We start from the raw sequence: 22,738 nt of genomic DNA on the forward strand, positions 1-22,738 counted from the left end.
GGCGGTGGAAGATGGCCCCCACCCCTCCCCGGCTGCTACCGCTGTTTCTGGCGTTTCCTATCCTTGCAGGGAGCCCAGGACTGATCTGACCGGCAGCATCGGCTTACCTGCACAGAGTGAGGGGAACTGACGTGGTTCCTCCCACTCTGCGATATCAGAAACCGGAAGCAATGAGGATTTCATCAGCTTTTAAAGCAGCTGATCTAAACCCCAGATCTTTGGAGCTGCCACAGCTCACGCTATCGCAAGTGATGTTGTTCATTCCAATAAAGTTGATTGATCCCGTACACATATGTAAATAGCAATTGATCCACTTGAGGTACAGTGTATACGGAAAGTATTCACAGTGCTTCACTTTTTCCACATTTTGTTATGTTACAGCCTTATTCCAAAATGGATTAAATTAATTATGTTCCTCAAGATTCTACAAACAATACCCCATAATAACATTGTGAAAAAAGATTGTTTGAAATCTTTGCAAAACTTATTAAAAATAAAAAAATAAAAAAACACAATTTTGAATTGAGCTCAGGTGTATCCTGTTTCCACTAATCATCCCTGAGATGTTTCTACAACTTGATTAAAGTCCACCTGTGGTAAATTTAGTTGATTGGACATGATTTGGAAAGGCACACCCCTGTCTATATAAGGTCCCACAGTTAACCATGCATGTGAGAGCACAAACCAAGCCATGAAGTCCAAAGAATTGTCTATAGACCTCCGAGACAGGATTGTATTAAGGCACAGATCTGGGGAAGGGTACTGAAAAATGTCTGCAGCATTGGAGGTCCCAATGAGCACAGTGGCCTCCATCATCCTTAAATGGAAGAAGTTTGGAACCCCCAGGACTCTTCTAGAGCAGGCCGCCTGGCCTAACTGAGCAATGAGGGGAGAAGGGCCTTAGTCAGGGAGCTGACCAAGAACCCGATGGTCACTCTGACAGAGCTCCAGCATTTCTCTGTGGAGAGAGGAGAACTTTCCAGAAGAACAACCATCTTTGCAGCACTCCACCAATCAAGCCTCAGTAAAAGGCACATGACAGCCCAAGTGGAGTTTTCCAAAAAGCACCTAAAGGACTCTCAGACCATGAGAAACAAAATTCTTTTGTCTGATGTCTCACCTGGCCAATACATCCCTACAGTGAAGCATGGTGGTGGAAGCATCATGCTGTGGGGATGTTTTTCAGCGGCAGGAACTAGGAGTCTAGTCAGGATTGAGGGAAAGATCAGTGCAGCAATGTACAGAGAAATCCTTGATGAAAATCTGCTCCAGAGCGCTCTGGACCTCAGACTCGGGCGAAGGTTCATCTTCCAACAGGACAACGACCCCAAGCACACAGCCGAGATAACAAAGGAGTGGCTAAGGGACAGCTCTGTGAATGTCCTTTAGTGGCCCAACCAGAGCCCAGGCTTGAACCCGATTAAACATCTCTGGGGAGATCCAAAAAATGGCTGTGCACCGATGCTCCCCATCCTACCTGATGGTGCTTGAGAGGTCCTGCACAGAAGAATGGGAGAAACTGCCCAAAAAATAGGTGTGCCAAGCTTGTAGCATCATACTCAAAAAGACTTGCGGCTGTAGTTGGTGCCAAAGGTGCTTCAACAAACTATTGAGCAAAGGCTGTGAATACGTATGTACATGGGATTTTTTTTTTTCTATTTTCTTTTTAATAAATTTGCAAAGATTTCAAACAAACGGCTTTCACATTGTCATTATGGGGTATTGTTTGTAGAATTTTGAGGAAAATAATGAACTTACCATAATCCATTTTGGAATGAGGTTGTAACATAACAAAATTTGGAAAGCGCTGTGAATACTTTCCGGATGCACTCTATCGCCACGAACGCCAAAGCGAGAGCAATAAACCTCCTGTGTAACTCTAAACAGATAACCTGTAAAGGCCTTTAAAGCATGACCTATGGATAATTTAATGTACCGTACTTTGTTGCCATTCCATGGGCTTGCACAATTTTACAGCATGACATATTTGGTATTTATTTACTCAGCGTAACATCATCGTAACATCATCTTGCATATTTTACCAAAGAATTGGGTATTATATTGTGTTTGTATTCACTAAAATTCATCAACTGAAATATTTTGTTTGTGAACCACTGCACAAATATCATTTGGCATAAAAAGATACAACAACCATTTTATTCTCCAGGGCCTCTGCTTGAAAATGTATATAATGTTTGGGGGTTCTAAGTCATTTTATAGCAAAAAAAAAATAATGCCGATTTTTAGATGTATGTAGGGATGAGCCGAACACCCCATGGTTCGGTCGCAGCAGAACATGCAAACAGGTAAAAAATTTGTGCAAACACGCAAACGCCATTAAAGTCTATGGGACATGAACGTGAAAAATCAAAAGTGCTAATTTTAAAGGCTTATGTGCAAGTTATTGCCAAAAAAGTGTTTGGGGACCTGGGTGCTGCCCCAGGGGACATGTATCAAAGCAAAAATAGTTTTAAAAATGTCTGTTTTTTCAGGAGCAGTGACTTTAATAATGCTTAAAGTGAAATAATAAAAATTAAATATTCCTTTAAATATCGTGCCTGGGGGGTCTCCTTAGTCTGCCTGTAACGTAGCACATTTTTCCCATGTTCACAACAGTACCACAGCAAAGTGATGTTTCTAAAGGAAAAAATGGCATTTAAAATTGCTTGCGGCTGTAATATATTGTCGGATCCTGGCAATATAGATGCAAATCATTAAAAAAAATGGCATGGGTCCCTCCAGTCCACTACCAGACCCTTCGGGTCTGGCATGAATATTAAGGGGAACCCCACGCCAAAATTTTAAAAAAATGCAGTGGGGGCCCAGATCCCGGCCCCCCATGTGAATTGGTATCGGGTAGATGGTACCCCTACTCATTCATCAAAAAAAGTGTCAAAAAAGTAAAAATGACAGGATACAGTTTTTGACAAGTCCTATATCCGTTTACGTCACCGGGTGACCCCCGCCCTTGGATATATAAGAGCTGTCATTGCGAAAAGGTGGCAGTTGGCGGGACGCCTCCCATGGAGGTGGAGTTTTTATGTTTTTTTTTCTCTGGACCATTGGACGCCATGATTGAAGATGGATGGACATTGCGGGACACTTTTTTTAAAAAATAAAGGAATTGTCCAAAACTGTCCCCATGACGCCAGAGCACCCTCCCCATGTTGAGGGCATGTGGCCTGGTACGGTTCAGGAGAGGGGGGGCGTTCTCTCGTCCCTCCCTCTTTTCCTGTGGCCTGCAAGGTTGCCTGCTCGGATAAGGGTCTGGTATGGATTTTGGGGGGGCCCCCACGCCATTTCTTTTTTAAATTTTGGCGTGGGGTTCCCCTTAAAATTCATACCAGGCCTGGACAACTGTCATGTATTATTACCATCCACACCATTGCTTTTAGTGATTTTGTATAATTTTGTATATTTTGTGCAATATGTATAATCCTTTTTAATGATATTGTGAATTTCAATAAATCTTGTTTATATTTATCTTTTTCTGTGGTTGCCGTTAAAGTCCCATACACTCGGGGGTACCCTCTTTATATTAAAATCCATACCAGACCTGAAGGGCCTGGTATGGATTTTGGGGGACCCCCACGCCATTTTATTTTTATTTTGGCGCGGGGTTCCCCTTAAAATCCATACCAGACCTGAAGAGCCTGGTATGGATTTTAGGGGGGACCCCCACGCCATTTTTTAAAAATATTTTGGCGCTGGGTTCCTCTTAATTTCTATACCAGACCTGAAGGGCCTGTTAATGGACAGGGGAGGGAACTCACGCCGTTTTTTTCAATCAATGGTTTTTATGTATATTGCCGGCAATACATTACAACCGCAAGCAGTTTAAATGACATTTTTTTCTTTAGAAATGTCATATTGCTGCTCTCGTTCATTACACTATGTACAGCCGCTATGTAAGCAGCCTTACATAGTGTGGGGCGTGGACTTAGCCCCCTGAGCCGTGATTGGCCAAAGGCACCCTGGCTCTCACAGCAGAGCACACTGTAATTTGCCAAAGCATGCAGGTCAGGTGCATGCTTTGGCCAATCAGCAGCCGTCAATGCACTGCAATCTTGCAGTGCATTATGGGGCATTCTGTGGACGCTCAAATTTCCCGCGCCCCATAATGTTCAGAATTCGGCAAATGCACGAACACCCGATGTTCGAGTCGAACTTATGCTCGGCTCATCCCTACATGTATGTGAGAAATGTCAGAATTGGCCTGGGGGTCAAGTGGCAAGCTCCTTGAGGGTAGGGACTGATGTGAAGTGCCCCTGGAAGATGTCAGGTGTGACGAAACGGCGTAGGGAGGAGCGGCGTGCTGACGTCACCACGCTGATCCCGGAAGCAACGGGCAGCATACTGAAGCCGGTCGGCATTTGTTTTTTAACCAAGTCTTTGATTTACAACACAACTGTAAGTGGAATTCTTTTTACCTAATAAACCTTTTAAAAACGTATTACGCTATGGAAGCCTTTTTTACATATCCTTTCATGGGGGATGAGTGCCTATCCACTTCTTAGAAGATTCCGGGTGGGGAGAACCATTAGGAGCCATCTATATTAAAGAGCCGAGGCTGGGGGAGAAAGCCACATGCCTGCATGATCTCCTTAATAAGAGACCTTAGGAGCTGGTAAGGGGCAGCATTTTTATCTGTGGAGGAACCCTTCTGTCACCACGTTCTTCTGGGTGTTATGGTTGCATGATTTACACCACATGGATGCTTGTTATACCAACAATTGAAGGACTGTTCTGCTAGTGAACTTTCTCCCTTTATATCTTTGAATGGACTGATTATATTCATTTAACCATGTTTTTCAATTTTTTGATGTTTTTTATATTTAACACTGTTTGTCACGTTATAGTGGGTGTATAATTAATTTATTTAAATGTGATTTAATTTATTTTCTTCATATTTATCATCTAATTCTCACAGCGCAGCTACTTTTTTGTCTTTTGATGTGAAAGTACAATGTATATGTAAAGCGCTGCGTAAATTGACGGCGCTATATAAGTACCTGAAATAAATAAATAAATAATGTATTTTTTCCAATGCAAGCAGTGTAAGTTTCTGAATTTAACCAGGTATCAGCCTCCTGTAGTCACTGTTAAGCAGAGTTCAGACTAAGGGAGGGAGAAGCTGCCCAAGGAGCCAATTAGTTCATCAATAAGCATGCTGATAGAGAGAGAAGGCAGAGAGACAGAGATTAGCTCACCACTGTGCTGCTTCTCCTTTTACTGTTCAGTCACAGGCCAACCTGGACTCAGAGGAAGTAGATTGAATGATGCTGGTCATCAGACTCAGGACATCTAGTGTCAGAGAAAATGTACTTTTGGGGAAATCTCTGGATTGAAGAAGGATAATGGTTTTATTTTATCTTTTAATGCAGGCATGTCCAAAGTCTGGCCAATCACAGCCTGCGTTCCGGGTTTAATACAGCCACCCTAGTGATTTGGATATATAAATCTTTTGTGGCCCCCAGGGCCACAAAAGATATATATACTGTATTTATCGGCGCTGCCTCAGAGGGGACAGGGAGAGGGCGGTACAAGCGCCGTCAGATCACATACAGGAGAACCTCCTGTTTACTCAGCAGCCAATGTAGTAGGAAGTCCCGTCCCCTGGGCTGGACTGTTCTGTCTATCATAAGAGGCGGGACTTTGTATTAAAGAGGCCGCCGAGTAAACAGGACATTCTCCTGTATGTAATCTGTCGGCGCTCGTTCCACTCCCTCCCTGTCCCCACCGAGGCTGCAGATGGGCATTGATCAGGCTGCACTAATGGCAATGGTAAGGCTGCCTTCATGGCACATCTGAGGCTGCATTGATTGCAATGGAAAGTCTGCATTCATGGCAATGGTAAGGCTGCATTGATTGCAATGGTAAGGCTGTATTCATGGCAATAGTAAGGCTGCATTGATTGCAATGGTGAGGCTGCATTGATTGCAATAGGATGGCTGCATTGATTGCATTGGTAAGGCTGCATTGATTGCATTGTTAAGGCTGCATTGATTGCAATGGTAAGGCTGCATTGATTGCAATGATAAGGCTGCATTCATGGCAATGGTAAGGCTGCATTCATGCAATGGTGAGGCTGCATTCATGGCAATGGTGAGGCTGCAGATGGGCACTGATTAGGCTGCATTGATGGGCACTGACCCTTATTTTGCTTCACAGTTCTTTATTTAAAATTACATTTTTTTCCCGAAACTTCCTTCTTAAAGCAAAAGTGCGTGTTATACGCCGATAAATACGTTATATTCAAATAACACGCCCAAGCTCATCCTTAGTCCTGAGCGGCCCTCGGGGATGCGTTGGGGCCACAAAAGATATATATATACTCAAATAACACTCCCAAGCTCATCTCTTCACCACACACAGCCACACAGGCAAGAGAATTCTTGTTGGGCAGTGTATTAGTGCTCGGACTAACACACTTAAACTGAATTTTAATAGTTCAAAGAATGTCAGGCCAAATGGTCGGCCCTCATGCATGTTCACTTTATCAAATCTGGCCCTCTGAAAAAAAAAGTTTGGAGACCCCTGTTTTAATATGTTATCCATTTTCAGCTTGTTATTTTTGACTGAAGGTCTTCTTATAGTGAATCTAAACTCTAAACTCAAAACATTTTTTTTTTTAGCTTTTGACACAGTAGGGAATTAGACGTGTGGTTCATTTCATTCCGAATCGATATGCGGAGAATTTTTTCATTATTTGGAAATTCGGATGTATTACTAATAACTAATTTAAATGAATCCGAAATAACAAAATGAAATTTTCTGACAAAATTTTAATTGTTTTTAAATCAAATTTGAATTGTTTTCTAATCAAATTCGAATAATTTTTACTGAAATTTCCTAATGAACATCTGAATGATGCAGAGGAGAACTGGGTGAAAGTGTTGTGGTCAGATGAGGCCAAAGTCAAGCTCTTTGGCATCAACTCAACTCACTTTGTTTGGAGGAGGAGGAATGCTGCCTTTGACCCCAAGAACACCATCCCCACCATCAAACATGGAGGTGGAAACATTATGCTTTGGGGTGTTTTTCTGCTAAGAGCAGGGCCGTCTTTAATACTGATTGGACCCCGGGCAAACATTTTCTTGGGCCCCCCAATGCAATTTCGCTCTCCACCTGCTCTGATATATATACACAATAAATAGCAGCTAGACTCAAAATCAGTTTACTGATACAGATCAGACAGCGATTGCGATTGGTTGCCAGAGGTTACAGCATATCATTACCGCTTACTGACTGGTTGCAAAAGGTTACAGCACACATTACGGCTCAGTGATTAGTTGCTAAAGGTTGCAGCACATTATTTCTGCTTATTGATTGGGTGCAAGAGATTACTGCACTTTATTACTCATTGGTCGCTAGTGGTTACAGGACATTATGTCCTCACTGCTTGCACACCATGGACTGGGGAGGTGAGGGGACCCATTAATAGACAGAAAACTGAGATCCTAGAACTCCTGGGATCAGTGGCAGGGCTGGGGGGTAGGGGGCGAAGGGTGTGATCAATGGCAATGCTGATTTTATTGCCGACTACCAATATAAAGAGTGGTTTCAACAATGGCCACCAATAAAATAGGGGTTTACACTGACCACTAATGTAATATAAGCATTCACAGTAACCACCAATGTAAGGAGGGATTTACACTGACCACCAATGTAAGGAGGACATTCACACTGGCCACTAGTGTGAATGAAAGAATTCTACACCAAGCCCCAATGTAATGAGATTTACACTGACCACCTATGTAACTGAGACATTTAGACTGTGTTCACTTTTTTGTGTCGGGAACTTGTACAAAATCGCTTTCCTGACACCACAGACATGTGGTGACATGTGCTATGGCACCATGTGATTTTGAAAAAGCGTTAGGGACTTTCTTCTGCATTTCTAGCGCATAGAGCAGCCCATTGAAATGAATGAGCTGCCCTACACATTACCTACATTTTTATCCACCCTGTCAGTACACCTAAAACTCCTGCACCCCAAACCTCCCCCATTATCTCCACTCCAACTCTCCACCCCTTTAACTCTACCTGCCTCCTATATCTTTGCACCCACCTTTCTTACCGCTATACATCCCCTCCTTGCTCACCTGTGCACCCAAACTGTAATTCCTTCTCTGCCTACCTCTGCACACCCCAAACTACCCTTCCCCCACCAATTTGCTTACCATTGCAGAACGGGCTGATGTTAGGCTTAAAGACCACAGTTGCAGGTAGAACTTTCAAGCATGCCCCTTTGTCTCCCCAGTGGGCAGCATTCAGTATAGGTGATGGCAGATATGACCTCAGGGAGGTATGATATACATATGAATGCCGCCTTTATTTACATATCAATGCCGCCGGCTGCGCCTATTTACATATCAATGCCGGTTATTTATATATAAACACAGGGTCTGCAGGTGAGTCATCTGTACACAACAATAGGGCAGAGCTGGGCAGAATTAGTAGCAGCACTTCACACTGAGATATCGGGACACAGCACAGGACTAAAACTTTAAGGGACGGGGGAGTTTAAACCAGGATAGTTTGCCAGTATGAGCTAGCTGCTTTGGGCCCCACAACAATGACAGGGCCCAGGGCAGCTGCCCCTTTTGCCCTGCCTTAAAGACGGCCCTGGCTAAGAGGACAGGACAACTTCACTGCATCAAAGGGACGATGGACGGGGCCATGTACCATCAAATCTTGGGTGAGAACCACCTTCCCTCAGCCAGGGTATCGATAATGGGTCGTGGATGGGTATTCCAGCATGACAATGACACAAAACACACAGCCAAGGCAACAAAGGAGTGGCTCAGGATGAAAAACATTAAGGTCCTGAAGTGGCCTAGCCAGTCTCCAAACCTTAATTCCATAGAAAATATGTGGAGGGAGCTGAAGGTTCGAGTTACCAAACATCAGCCTCGAAACCTTAAAGTGTTACTAAACCCACAACAGTAAAATCAGTCTGTATATGCAGAAAAGCATGCTTGTTATACTCACGACGGAACCTAAGGGGTTAATCCTCTGCATTGTGTAAAAAGGCTGCTTGATCCTATCTTCTCTGATGCTCCCCTCCCTGCACTGTCCCCCTGGACAAATCTGGGTAAGACAGAGCCTTTGGAGTCAGGCTGCACATGCTCAGTTTAATGAGAGAGAGTTTTGTTTTTTCTTGGGAGAGTGCATGTGATCAGCACAGGGCCAATCAGCACTGTCCAGACAGAGAGTCAGGAGCCCTGCAGCCTCATAGGACAGCTCAGTGCAATATGAAAACTCATCCTACAAGCTTCACCAGGAAATCACAAGACTGCTATATACAGCTGATGAGAAAAGGTATTTAGCTGTTTATATTTACTAAAATAATTGCCTTCCCATGTTCTGTGTACTGTGGGAGACCGAATATAGTAAATGCAGGGTCCTGGGTTTAGAAACACTTAATGACTTGGAGATGATCTGCAAAGAGGAGTGGGACAAAATCCCTCCTGAGATGTGTGCAAACCTGGTGGCCAACTACAAGAAACGTCATGTTTTGCGAAGGGGCCGAATACTTATTCCAAAATGCAAATCAGTTTATAACTTTTTTGAAATGCGTTTTTCTGGATATTTTTGTTGTTATTCTGTCTCTCACTGTTAAATAAAACCTACCATTAAAATTATAGACTGATCATTTCTTTGTCAGTGGGCAAATGTACAAAATCAGCAGGGGATCCAATACTTTTTTCCCTCACTGTAGTTCAGTGGCGGTGCGTCCTTTAAGGGCGCACAGGCGCCACCCCTCCATGTAAAATGGATAGATTCATGCATAGCATGAATCTGTCCATGGCTGCTGTAGCCACCCCCTATTTAGGCGTCCGGCCCCTTTTCCCTTTTCTGGCCGGACGCCTGAATTACAGCAGCGGGGGTGTTTTTTTTAAAGCACATGATTAGAGCCATAGGCTCTAATAGGCTTCAAAAAAGGTGGACTTGGAGCGCAGAGTATTGCGCTCGCAGTCCACCCAGGTGTGTTAGAAAACCAAATTAATATTTGCTTTTCTAACACTGAACCGCTTCTCAGCCAATCAGGAGGCGTGGGTCTAATACCCATCACCTGATTGGCTGAAGGCACAATCGCTCTGATTGGAAGCCTAACGAAGAAGAAGAGACGCACGGAAGGACAGAGAAGCATGGGGGATGCAAGGACCGTCGTCTGACCTGCTGCATGTCCCACAGCTGGCTGCCGTCACCCGCTGCCTGACCCGCCACCAGTGCCGGTCAGATGGCGAGCGGGGGGGGGTCAGTCACAGTGGCTGCATATGCTGCATATGATGGGCACAGTGGCTGCATTTTATGAGCACAGTGGCTGCATATAATGGGCACAGTGGCTGCATTTTATGGGCACAGTGGCTGCAATTGATGGCACAGTGAGGCTGCAATTGATGTTTTTTTTTGTTTGTTTGTGCCCCCCCAAACATTTGGAGCTCCAGCCGCCACTGCTGTAGTTATATGCTAGTATCGTACTGTCCCATTGTACAGAATGGAGGTATATTTGGTAATGCAGCTATAGTGCATTCCTGATGTTGCACAATACATAAATATACTTGTGCCATTAGGATCCTGATATTTGTAGCCCAGTCAGTGGTCAGAGCTGAGCTGGTATAAAAAAAATGTCACTGCACAGTTAGATGTCTTAAACGTGGAACCTGAATTCCAATTTGCAGGTCTCGCAGGATGTCCCCCCTGGGTTGCAATATATGAACACGATCAGATTCTGAGACTTCAAATAGGCTCTTGTTATAGACTTTCATCAGCAGTGAGAGTCCTCACGAAGGTGATGATGAAAGTGATCTTCAAAGGCTGTAGCCTAGCAACTCATCCACGACCTACAACTACTCGCCTGCCAGTCCCTTTTCCATCCCCCAGAACTCCCCTCCAATGTTGTCTCCTCTCCATTCAGTAGATCTTGAAGTTTGTAGTTCTGCAAAGCTGCACTGTGCCATAAAGACAAAGGTCCTGAGTCGCTAAACTACAAAGTCCAAAAGAAAAAGCTAGACGTTTATCAGTCAATATAGTTTGGAGTTAAACATTTTCCCATGCAAACTGATCTGTGAAATGCCAGAAAGTGCACAGCCCAGCCACAACAGGTAGGTGCTTGTTTCTGGGGGTAAGTGCAGGCCTTTGATGCAGATAGACAAGACCAATGTCAGGACCCATGCACCAGGCTGCAGGGGGTGTAACCTGTGTTCCACCAAGCAATTAGCATTTTCAGAAGAAGGTCAGCATTTGCAGTCTCCATGTTTCCCTCTAGCAAGGTGTTCCTTTGACCACTTAGGCCCCTTACACATGGGATGTCTAGATGCCTGCATTTTAGTGCGTCTGGTAGGCACAGGTGCAGTGACTGGCCCTTCTGCCTGTCAAAGTCCATGGCAGGCTGAATTACACTGCGGCTGGATGTACCAATTGGTATGTTTTGGGGTGCATTCTATGCATTTAGGGGCGAATGCCCAGAATACAAAATACCTGCATTCTTGGTATCAATTCCTAAACACATAGGGCCCCAAACTAGGGTTGCCACATCATCCCTTTAATCCAGGACACACATTAATAAAACAGGTTCTGTGGCTGATTAAGGTGGTAATTAAACTCACTTGGTGCCTTATCTGCATTAAATCAGCCTCAGAACCTGTGTAATTAATGTGTGTCTTGGATTAAAGGGATGATGTGGCAACCCTACCCCAAATGCGAATTCCACTTGCTACAGCTTTGACATGGTGCAGTGCTGCATTCCAAAATAACAGGATTACAGGCACGGGGCTGTCCAAGGGGCCTTAATGCCCAACACATTTATTCCTATTCTCCTCTAGTTTGCACACTGATCATGGCTCTCCAATGCAGTTAGGCTCACCAATAGTCTTAGGGCTTTTTTAAAATTGCATTTCTATGTGAAAATATGAACTAGTTACACTACATGATGCACACAATCAGAACCCCTGATTTGCCTACTTGTCCTGGGTCACAAATCTAAAAGTATTAAAGCCAGTGGATTGGCACGACAGCCAGAAAACTGGCATTTTCAGAGGAAGTGGTCAGCAACAGCAGTCTGTTTCACTTGTAAGAGGTTTCCTTTCAAAGAGACTTGCTTGAAGAAAGGTACACTTGAGCTGGAAAGAGGGACTGAAAGCAGAGACCAGTTTGCTTCCTGGATGTTGCTATGGTGCCACGGATGTCATGTTACACCAGCATCATGGCCCACTCACACATATGTGTCCAGTAATGTGCATTTTCAACTCACATGATGAAACTAGTGTACCACTGGGTGGTGCCATTCATTTTGAATGGATTTTGAATACGGTAGCGGGCAAAGTACTCGCACATGACTGCACCACAAAGCACATGCCTTGCTCCTGGGGTGTTAAATGGGTCATATCTGTTTTTGGTTGCCTTGGTTCATTGGCAGCACAGGAGAGTGGCAGCTTCATGAAAGGTGGAAGTTATTAATTATTGTGCATGTCTGGGGACTATTATTCTGAAGGGTTATTATGTGTTGGTGTTTATTGCTTGTCCTGACTCTAGCTGGGGTTTCTTATTGCGGGCCAACATTCTGGGAGTACTTCTAGGCTTTGTCTTTGATGGCCTTGAAACATGCTGTGGGTTTTGCTTGAAGTTAACTTGCTGGGGGGTTAACATTGCTGGTCCTGACACTTGCTGAGGGTTATAGATGGCCCTGGCACTTGCTGAGGGTTATTGCTGACCCTGACACTTGCTTAGGGTTATTGCTGACCTTGACACTTGCTGGATGTTTATAGATGGCCCTGACACTTGCTGGAGCTTATTAGTGCACCGCAAGGCCCTATTTTATTTAAATCATAGCAAAGCATAGGGGAAAGGTGACACGCTACAAACCATACAACGAGAAACAACACCCACTTTATTGCCCTGCCCACTTTTTGGTCATGTCCCTAGCACGCAGCACTTTTCCTCTCAATCTCTGCCAGGCAGGCACCCCACTTATCACACCACATTTTTCTTTGTCTTTGCTGGCCCTGAAACATTCTGTGGGGTATAGCTGGCCCTAACACTTGCTGAGGGTTATTGCTTACCCTGACACTTGCTGCATGGTTAAAGACAGACGGACCACTTACCGCACCACATTTTTCTTCTCAATCCCTTCTATACCCCTCTTGCTTTCTTTTTAAATGTTGGTAACTATACTTTATTTCATGCCTTCTGACACAAATTACAGAAATGATTTTTGCAGTTGCTGACCAGAAGTGTAAAAGGATGCTGTTACATGCTTCTGTGTACTTAAAAGGGGCTACAGTCTGTGTACTGTATTACTATGAACAGTTTTTTCATAACACTATCTTTATTTTTCTGCATTATTTTATGTCGGCTTTTATTATAACACGGGATTCAGGGTTGGGGAGCTCTTCCACTGATACCACCAGCACAGCACTCCCCAACATAATGTCTGGAGCTACCCATGATCTAAAGCCCAATCTTTTTTTTTCTTTTGTAGTAGAGAATGTTTAGAACCCCTGTACGTATGCAGTGTGCCATTGAAGAGATTCTCCTTTACTTTCTGTCTAGGTAGGAAATGTAGCAGAAGGTGAGAAATGTTTCAAAAGTAAGAGAAATCCTCCTGTTATTGGTGTAAAGATTCCCATTGGAAAATGTTCTCTTTTTATCTAGTTGGGTGACAACTGTGAAATTTTCACATTCAATACCAATGACAATCCCCAACAGGACAAATAGAGAGGTTGAAGCTATAAAAAGGCGACAGTGGTTATCAAACAAACAAAACAAAAACAAAAATAAAGGTTTTTATACATTTCATTGTCATTTTAAAAATTGTAGCTCAAATCTCCCAAAGATACATTACAGCTCCAGACCTGCTGCTCATACATTTGCTGTGGAGTGCCTGCTCAAAAGTCTGTCTTCCACTTGCCATTTCAAAAACATCAAGAGAATGGAACCGCATGCCAGTATATCATTCTTCTGAAAGTTATTTATTAAATCATTAGTAATACTACCGCATCATACAAGGATCCTTGCAATTGTTTTTGGTGAAACGCGTTAAGGGTGGGAATACATCATGGATGCTGTATTATTACTAATGGCCTAATAACTTTTGAAAGAATGAGATACTGGCATGCAGCTCTCTTGTACTGGTATCTACTAGGGTCTGGAAGATATTAGTTATGAAGAAAGTCTGCGAGGACTGAACATATTCTCTCTGGAGAAGAGACGCTTGAGAGGGGATATGATTTTAATTTACAAATACCATACTGGTGACCCTACAATAGGGATAAAACTTTTTTGCGGAAGGGAGTTTAATAAGACACGTGGCCACTCACTAAAATTAGAAGAAAAGAGGTTTAACCTTAAACTACATAGAGGGTTCTTTACTGTAAGAGCGCTAAGGATGTGGAATTCCCTTCCACAGGCGGTGGTTTCAGCGGGGGGGCACAATAGTTTCAAAAAACTATTAGCCCTCATTCACACGAGGCGGACTCCGTTTCCACGGAGCCCGCCTCAGTCCGCCAGCTCAGCGGGAGATCAGTCCGTTGATCTCCGCTGAGCCGGCGAATGACAGGTCCCTCTCTGCTCACTGAGCGGGGAGGGGCTTGTCAGGCGCTGCTGGAGGGATTGGACGAAAACGGACATCATGTCCGTTTTCATCAGATCTCACCCGATCCGATAGCGACGGACCTGGACGTAGGGCCATGCGTCTGCTTTTAGCGGATTGGACGGGGTCGGATGTCAGCGGACATGTCTCCGCTGACATCCATCGCTCCATAGGCTAATATGGAGCGCCCGTTCAGGTCCGCCGTCAAAACTGACAGGCGGACCTGAACGGTCCGATCGTGTGAAAGGGGCCTAAGATAAGCACCTGAACGACCACAACATACAGGGATATACAATGTAATACTGACATATAATCACACACATAGGTTGGACTTGATGGACTTGTGTCTTTTTTCAATCTCACCTACTATGTACTAATTTCAAAAGTTGTTGCAATTCTTGTTCCTGAGACACAACAGGATGTAAGAGGAAATCTCTCTTCTCTCTTGAACCTAGTATGCACTATGACTTTTTTTTGGGGTTGAACTAATAAAACCTGTCAGCTCCGGTCGGAGCTACTGTACGAACTATGAAGTTAGTACAGCGATCTACCCCCCTGAGCTGTTTTGTTCTGATAGGAGGGTTCCACCGCCAGAACATAGAGTTCTTTGCCATTGGCTGAGTGTGCTGACCGGGAGTTGGTCGGCTGCTGGTTTTCCAGCATGCAAGTCCGACAGAAGCCGGCCAAGCAGCTGCCTTCTGTCGAACAGGGTGCCATACACACGGGCTGAACGTCGACCGTTTTTATTTTTAAACCGGCTGATGTCTCCCAACATTTGGCCTTTGTGTACAGGGCTTTAAACAGGGAAGATTTCCCCTCCATCCATTCCTCTTCTAAAGACAACTGTAAAATTTGGAATTTTCCCATCACTTTCCTTCCCAGTGATAATCGTCACCAGGGAAAAAAAAAAAAGTGAAAGGATGGATCTTCTCACCAGGAAGACAAGTGGCAATTAAAGAAAAATAAATAAAAAAGTGGACAGGGTTTCCACATTTTCACCACTCTATAGCTAAAAAGAAAGGTTTGAGCTTTAAAATAAAATGAATTGGTTTCGCTAAGAGGCTCCATCACGTATGGTTATACTCCAGGCCACGAAATGGTTAAATGTAGGTCGCCAGCATTCTAGATGCTTCTAAACTACACGAAAAAAGAAAAATAAGTCCCTGTGGATACAGACTCAGTAATGAAACTGCCACAAGGAAATAGCAGTTAGCAGTTTCTGCTGTCATCCCAGAATAAAGTTTGGCAATTTGTATACAAGACTCAGACTTCACTTCCAGTAAGGCAGAAATGCCGTATCTAGAAATACATAGGCATGAGATTATTAGCGCCGCATTAACCATTTGTCTGCCAGCGGTCGGCGGCCTTCAGCACAGTAATTAGGATGCTAATTAGGTAAGCTGTCTTGGTGTGATCGGTTTTGATAGCTGACATCACCTGGCTGTGTTGCTGAGACATAAATTGCGGAGCTTCCAGTAGCCTGCAGCATAACGACATTCTGAGTTTGCCTTGGAGCTATTGACCATAATGGATACATATGTAAGCAGGAAGTGTGTTTTTTTTTTTTTTCTCCTGAGCTCGGACACACAAAACCAACTGCAAATTGGATATTCAAGCAGAAATGAAGACAGCAAGAAGCGCAGCTCTCTGCACAGGTTCATCTGCTGTGACACCCACGGGTGACATTCAGTCCAGGCTGAAACCTCCCAGCTAAATCAAATATTCCTCATTGTCTGTTGGCTGCATCTGTCATACTGACCTGGACAATCTGCCATCAATACTCCATTCATTACATCACAGTCTTATAACAAGGAAAGGGACACAAGGGTACATTGGAGGTTTATTTTAGTCTCAATGTGAAAATAACAAAACCACCACGTTCTAACTAATTAAAGCTGAACTTCAGGCAAACAGCTAAACACACAGATGAAATACATCTACAGTACCTTGCAAAAGTATTCACCCCTTTGGCTTTTACCTATTTTGTTACATTGCAGCCTTTAGTTCAATGTTTTTTTATCTGAATTATATGTGATGGATCAGAACACAATAGTCTAAGTTGGTGAAGTAAAATTAGAAAAATATATACATAAAACTATTTTTCAGAAATAAAAAACTGATAATTGGCATGTGCGTATGTATTCACCCCCTTTGTTATGAAGCCCATAAAAAGCTCTGGTGCAACCAATTACCTTCAGAAGTCACATAATTAGTGAAATGATGTCCACCTGTGTGCAATCTAAGTGTCACGTGATCTGTCATTATATATACATATACACACCTTTTTGAAAGGCCCCAGAGACTGCAACACCTACGCAAAAGGCACCACTAACCAAACACTGCCATGAAGACCAAGGAACTCTCCAAACAGGTAAGGGACAATGTTGTTGAGAAGTACAAGTCAGGGTTAGGTTATAAAAAAAATCCAAATCTTTGATGATCCCTAGGAGCACCATCAAATCTATCATAACCAAATGGAAAGAACATGGCACAACAGCCTGCCAAGAGACGGCCACACACCAAAACTCACTGACCGGGCAAGGAGGGCATTAATCAGAGAGGCAGCACAGAGACCTAAGGTAACCCTGGAGGAGCTGCAGAGTTCCACAGCAGAGACTGGAGTATCTGTACATAGGACGACAATAAGCCGTACGCTCCATAGAGTTGGGCTTAATGGCAGAGTGGCCAGAAGAAAGCCATTACTTTCAGTAAAAAACAAAATGGCATGTTTTGAGTTTGCGAAAAGGCATGTGGGAGACTCCCAAAATGTATGGAGGAAGGTGCTCTGGTCTGAGACTAAAATTGAACTTTTTGGCCATCAAAGAAAACGCTATGTCTGGCGCAAACCCAACACATCACATCACCCAAAGAACACCATCCCCACAGTGAAACATGGTGGTTGCAGCATCATGCTGTGGAGATGCTTTTCAGCAGTCAGGACTGGGAAACTGGTCAGAGTTGAGGGAAAGATGGATGGTGCTAAATACAGGGATATTCTTGAGCAAAACCTGTACCACTCTGTGTGTGATTTGAGGCTAGGACGAAGCTTCACCTTCCAGCAGGACAATGACCCCAAACACACTGCTAAAGCAACACTTGAATGGTTTAAGGGGAAAAATGTAAATGTGTTGGAATGGCCTAGTCAAAGCCTAGACCTCAATCCAATAGAAAATCTGTGGTCAGACTTAAAGATTGCTGTTCACAAGTGCAAACCATCCAACTTGAAGGAGCTGGAGCAGTTTTTCAAGGAGAAATGGGCAAAAATCCCAGTGGTAAGATGTGGCAAGCTCATAGAGACCTATCCAAAGTGACTTGGAGCTGTGATACCGCAAAAGGTGGCTCTACAAAGTATTGACTTTAGGGGGTGAATAGTTATGCACTATGCATATGCATGCAGTTATGACTTTTTCTATTATTTTGTCCTATTTGTTATTTGCTTCACAATAATAATAATAAGTTGTGGGGCATGTTCTGTAAATTAAATGATGCAAATCCTCAAACAATCCATGTTAATTCCAGGTTGTTAGGCAACAAAACAAAAAATGCCAAGGGGGGTTCCCATACAGTGCCTTTTACAAGGCACTGTATGGGAACTGTTTTACCTGCCAAAGGATTTGTAGTTCTGCCCATCTGGTCCTGAGATTGAAACCGCTCTGCCACACAGAAAAGCCCCCATCTAGTAGAACAGGAGACTTTCCTCCAGATGTAAATACTGCCTCCGTGTCCTCTGTAATGACCTGAGAGTGAATAACTCTACACAAAGTTCACTATGTGGATCACTTGGTTCTTACCAAATTTCATTCCACAAAATTTTTTTTTACCGAGAAAATCAATATACAAATGTAACACTCCCTGACAATAAATCACCCTTTAGGATTTAGGAAATGTAACAGCTGCAGCTTTGTGTCCATGTATATTGGCTTACAATGGATAAACATGCAAGACTGCATATACAACAGAAAATGGCAAAAAAATTAAAGCCCAAATCCGGGCACAAATAAAATATCCTTGAAGCGTCCACCGCCCCACTGCAAGGGTATTTCTTTCTGGTGCCCGAAATTGGGTCTTTAACCACTTGCCTACAGGGCACTTACATCCCCTCCTGCTCAGGCCATTTTTCAGCTTTCAGCGCTGTCACATTTTTTGGTACTTTTTGTACCCAAATGAAATTTTCTTCACACAAATAGAGCTTGGTGGTATTTAATCACTGCTGGGTTTATTTTTTACTAAAAAAAAAAAAAAAAAAAAAAGGACCAAAAAATTTGAAAAAAAAAATCTTTTTACTTAGTTTCTGTCAGTAAATGTTGTAATTAACTTAGGGATGCACCAAAATTTCGGTTGCCGAAACATATCGGCTGAAAATGGCCTTTTCGGCAAAATGGCAAAAAGGAAATCACGCCGTTAGCGGCACCAAAAATGGGGCGGGGCCCCGCCCCATGATCCATCCAGTACGGGGTTGCCGTTCTGGAGCGTCCCAGTCCAGCTCCAGTCCAGTCCTCTCCTCCCCTCCCTCCCTCCTCAACGGAAGCAAAACAGTGCTCTATCTATGGAGGAAAGCTGTCAGCACACTGCATTAACCACTTAAGCCCCGGACCATTTGGCTGGCCAAAGACCAGAGCACTTTTTGCGATTCGGCACCGTGTCGCTTTAACTGACAATTGCGTGGTCGTGCGACGTGGCTCCCAAACAAAATTGATGTCCTTTTTTCCCCACAAATAGAGCTTTCTATAGTGGTATTTGATCATCTCTGCAGTTTTTATTTTTTGTGCTATAAACAAAAAATAGTGACAATTTTGAAAAAAACGCATTTTTTTAACTTTTTGCTATAATAAATATCCCCCCCAAAAAAAAAAAAAATTTTTTTTTCCTCAGTTTATTTTTTTTTCACTAGTAATCTGTGATTTTTATCGGAACTGCGACATTATGGCGGACACATCGGACATTTTTGGGACCATTGTTATTTATACAGCAATCAATGCTATACAAATGCATTGTTTCCTGTGTAAATGACACTGGCAGTGAAGGGGTTAACCACTAGGGGGCAGTGTAGGGGTTAAATGTGTGCTAGGGAGTGATTCTAACTGTGGGGAGGGGTGTGGCTATGTGTGATACGACAATGATCACCGCCCCCGATTACAGGGAGCGGTGATCAGTGTCGTGTCACTAGGCAGAATGGGGAAATGCTTGTTTACATTAGCATTTCCCCGTTCTTCTTCTCCGTGAGGCGATCGCAGGTATCCCCTTGGACATCGAGGCAGCGGGACCCGCGATCACACTCACGGAGGTCACGGCGCACGCAAACTGCTTCTTAAAGGGCAGCGTACAGGTACGTTAATCTGCCTGTACGTGCCCTTCTGCCGACGTATATCGGCGTGAGCCGGTCGGCAAGTGGTTAAGGAGCGACTTGTCAGTATGATCAGCGGGAGGAGCATTATCAGTGTGCAGCACCGCAGGGGTTAAGAGTGCAGGGCTCACTGTTTCTAACAGCTTGTCAAACAACAAGTCCTGCACTCTTAACCCCCGCGGTGCTGTACACTGATAATGCTCCTCCCGCTGATCATACCGACAAGCCCCTCCTTAACGCGGCGTGCTGACAGCTTTCCTCCATAGATAGAGCACTGTTCTTGACTTTGCCTTGCTAACACTGCCCTGTCCTGATCCTGTCTGACATACTAAGGCAGGCTGCATGATGGGCACTAGTATGCTGCATTTAAAGGAACCTGGTGAGGCTGCATTGATCTCCTGTACCATGTCTGCAGTCTCTGACCATCTCCTGTTGTATGTCTGCAGTCTCTGACCATCTCCTCTACCATTTCCCCAGTCTCTGACCATCTCCTGTACTATGTCCTCAGTCTCTGACCATCTCCTGTTGTATGTCTGCAGTCTCTGACCATCTCCTGTACCATGTCCCCAGTCTCTGACCATTTCCTGTATCATGTCTGCAGTCTCTGACCATCTCCTGTACCATGTCCTCAGTCTCTGACCATCTCCTGTTGTATGTCTGCAGTCTCTGATCATCTCCTGTACCATGTCCCCAGTCTCTGACCATTTCCTGTATCATGTCTGCAGTCTCTGACCATCTCCTGTACCATGTCCTCATTCTCTGACCATCTCCTGTTGTATGTCTGCAGTCTCTGATCATCTCCTGTACCATGTCCCCAGTCTCTGACCATCTCCTGTACTAAGTCCCCAGTCTCTGACCATCTCCTGTACCATGTCCTCAGTCTCTGACCATCTCCTGTATCATGTCCGCAGTCTCTGACCATCTCTTGTATCATGTCCGCAGTCTCCGACCATCTCCTGTACCATGTCCTCAGTCTCTGACCATCTCCTGTACTATGTCCTCAGTCTCTGACCATCTCCTGTTGTATGTCTGCAGTCTCTGACCATCTCCTGTACTATGTCCCCAGTCTCTGACCATCTCCTGTATCATGTCTGCAGTCTCTGACCATCTCCTGTACTATGTCCTCAGTCTCTGACCATCTCCTGTTGTATGTCTGCAGTCTCTGACCATCTCCTGTATCATGTCCCCAGTCTCTGACCATCTCCTGTATCATGTCTGCAGTCCCTGACCATCTCTTGTACCATGTCCGCAGTCTCTGACCATCTCTTGTATCATGTCTGCAGTCTCTGACCATCTCCTGTACCATGTCCGCAGTCTCTGACCATCTCCTGTACTATATCCTCAGTCTCTGACCATCTCCTGTTGTATGTCTGCAGTCTCTGACCATCTCCTGTACCATGTCCCCAGTCTCTGACCATCTCCTGTATCATGTCTGCAGTCTCTGACCATCTCCTGTATAAAAATATTTTTTAAAAACATTTTCGGTATCGGTCATTTTTGGTATCGGTTTCGGCCTAGTGTATTTTTCATTTTCGGTATCAGTTTCAGCACCAAAAAAAACATTCGGTTCACCCCTAAATTAAGTAATTTTTCTCCTTCTCTGATGTCCGCTGATGAGGTGGCACTTATGGGCACTGATGAGGCGGCACTTATGAGCACTGATGAGAAGCCACTAATATGCCGCACTTATGGGCACTGATAGGTGGTACTGATGGGCATCACTAATGGGCACTGATTGGTGGCACTTGTGGGCACTTATTGCTGGCAGTGGTGGGCCCTGATCGCTGCCACTGATTTGTGGCTCAGGGCACTGATGATCAGTGCCCTGATTACATGTGTAGATGTCTCCTGTGAGAAGATGCCGCTGATCGGCTCTCCTCTCCTCACACTGTCAGTGTGAGATGAGGAGCGCCAATTACCGGCATCTCCGTGTTTTCATGTGATTGGATACAGCCGATCACATGATTAAAGAGCTGCGGACGCGGCTCTTTACAGAGATCGGGGTCGCACCGTGCCCTAGCAACACGGTGTGGCCTCATTCGCCGCACGACCCCGTGGGCGTGCGAGAGCGGCCGTTCTGGGACGCCGTAACCCCTGAACGAGAGTCGCACCGTCCCACTGTCATTTGATGGTGGGCGGGCGGCAACTAGTTAAAAAACCTTTGGCCTGTTAATAAAATTTGCACTTCTTTTAGTTATAGCGAGATTGTCACTGGTATTAAAGAATATGTGTATGTATGTATGAATGTGAGTTAGGAACCTCAGATTGTAAGCTCCTAGAGGGTAGGGACTGATGTGAAAGTACAATAAATATGTAAAGCGCTGCATAAATTGACTGCGCTATACAGGTACTTGTAATAAATAAATTAAATATGCAATCCCAACACTTCATATTCCTGATATGTGCCTGCTATACCATGCACTTGTATGAAAAATGATGCTGTTCTCTTTGTATTACTTCTTTTGTGAGAGTGTGAAATCCCTGCTGTTCCTGCCAGTCCCCCTGCTCTTCTATCAAAAACTGACCACACTAAGTAGAAAAGCACAGTGTGGTCAGTCTTCTGGCTGTACTGGGAACTCAGTCTTCTCACCTCCAATGATCAGACTTGTCCTGCAACCCCCCCCCAACCCCCAAGACATTCACTGGGAAGATCAGTGTACTACTGTTTCTCCTCCCCTACCTCTCTGAGCTCTTTATGCAGCTGAGTGAGAACAGAGATTATGTGATCACTTATAAAAAAAGGCGAAAAAGACATTTATAAAGGTGTGTATATATATATATACACACACACGCACACA

The sequence above is a fragment of the Aquarana catesbeiana genome, linkage group LG05 (assembly GCF_042186555.1).
Source record: "Aquarana catesbeiana isolate 2022-GZ linkage group LG05, ASM4218655v1, whole genome shotgun sequence".
Taxonomy (NCBI): domain Eukaryota; kingdom Metazoa; phylum Chordata; class Amphibia; order Anura; family Ranidae; genus Aquarana; species Aquarana catesbeiana.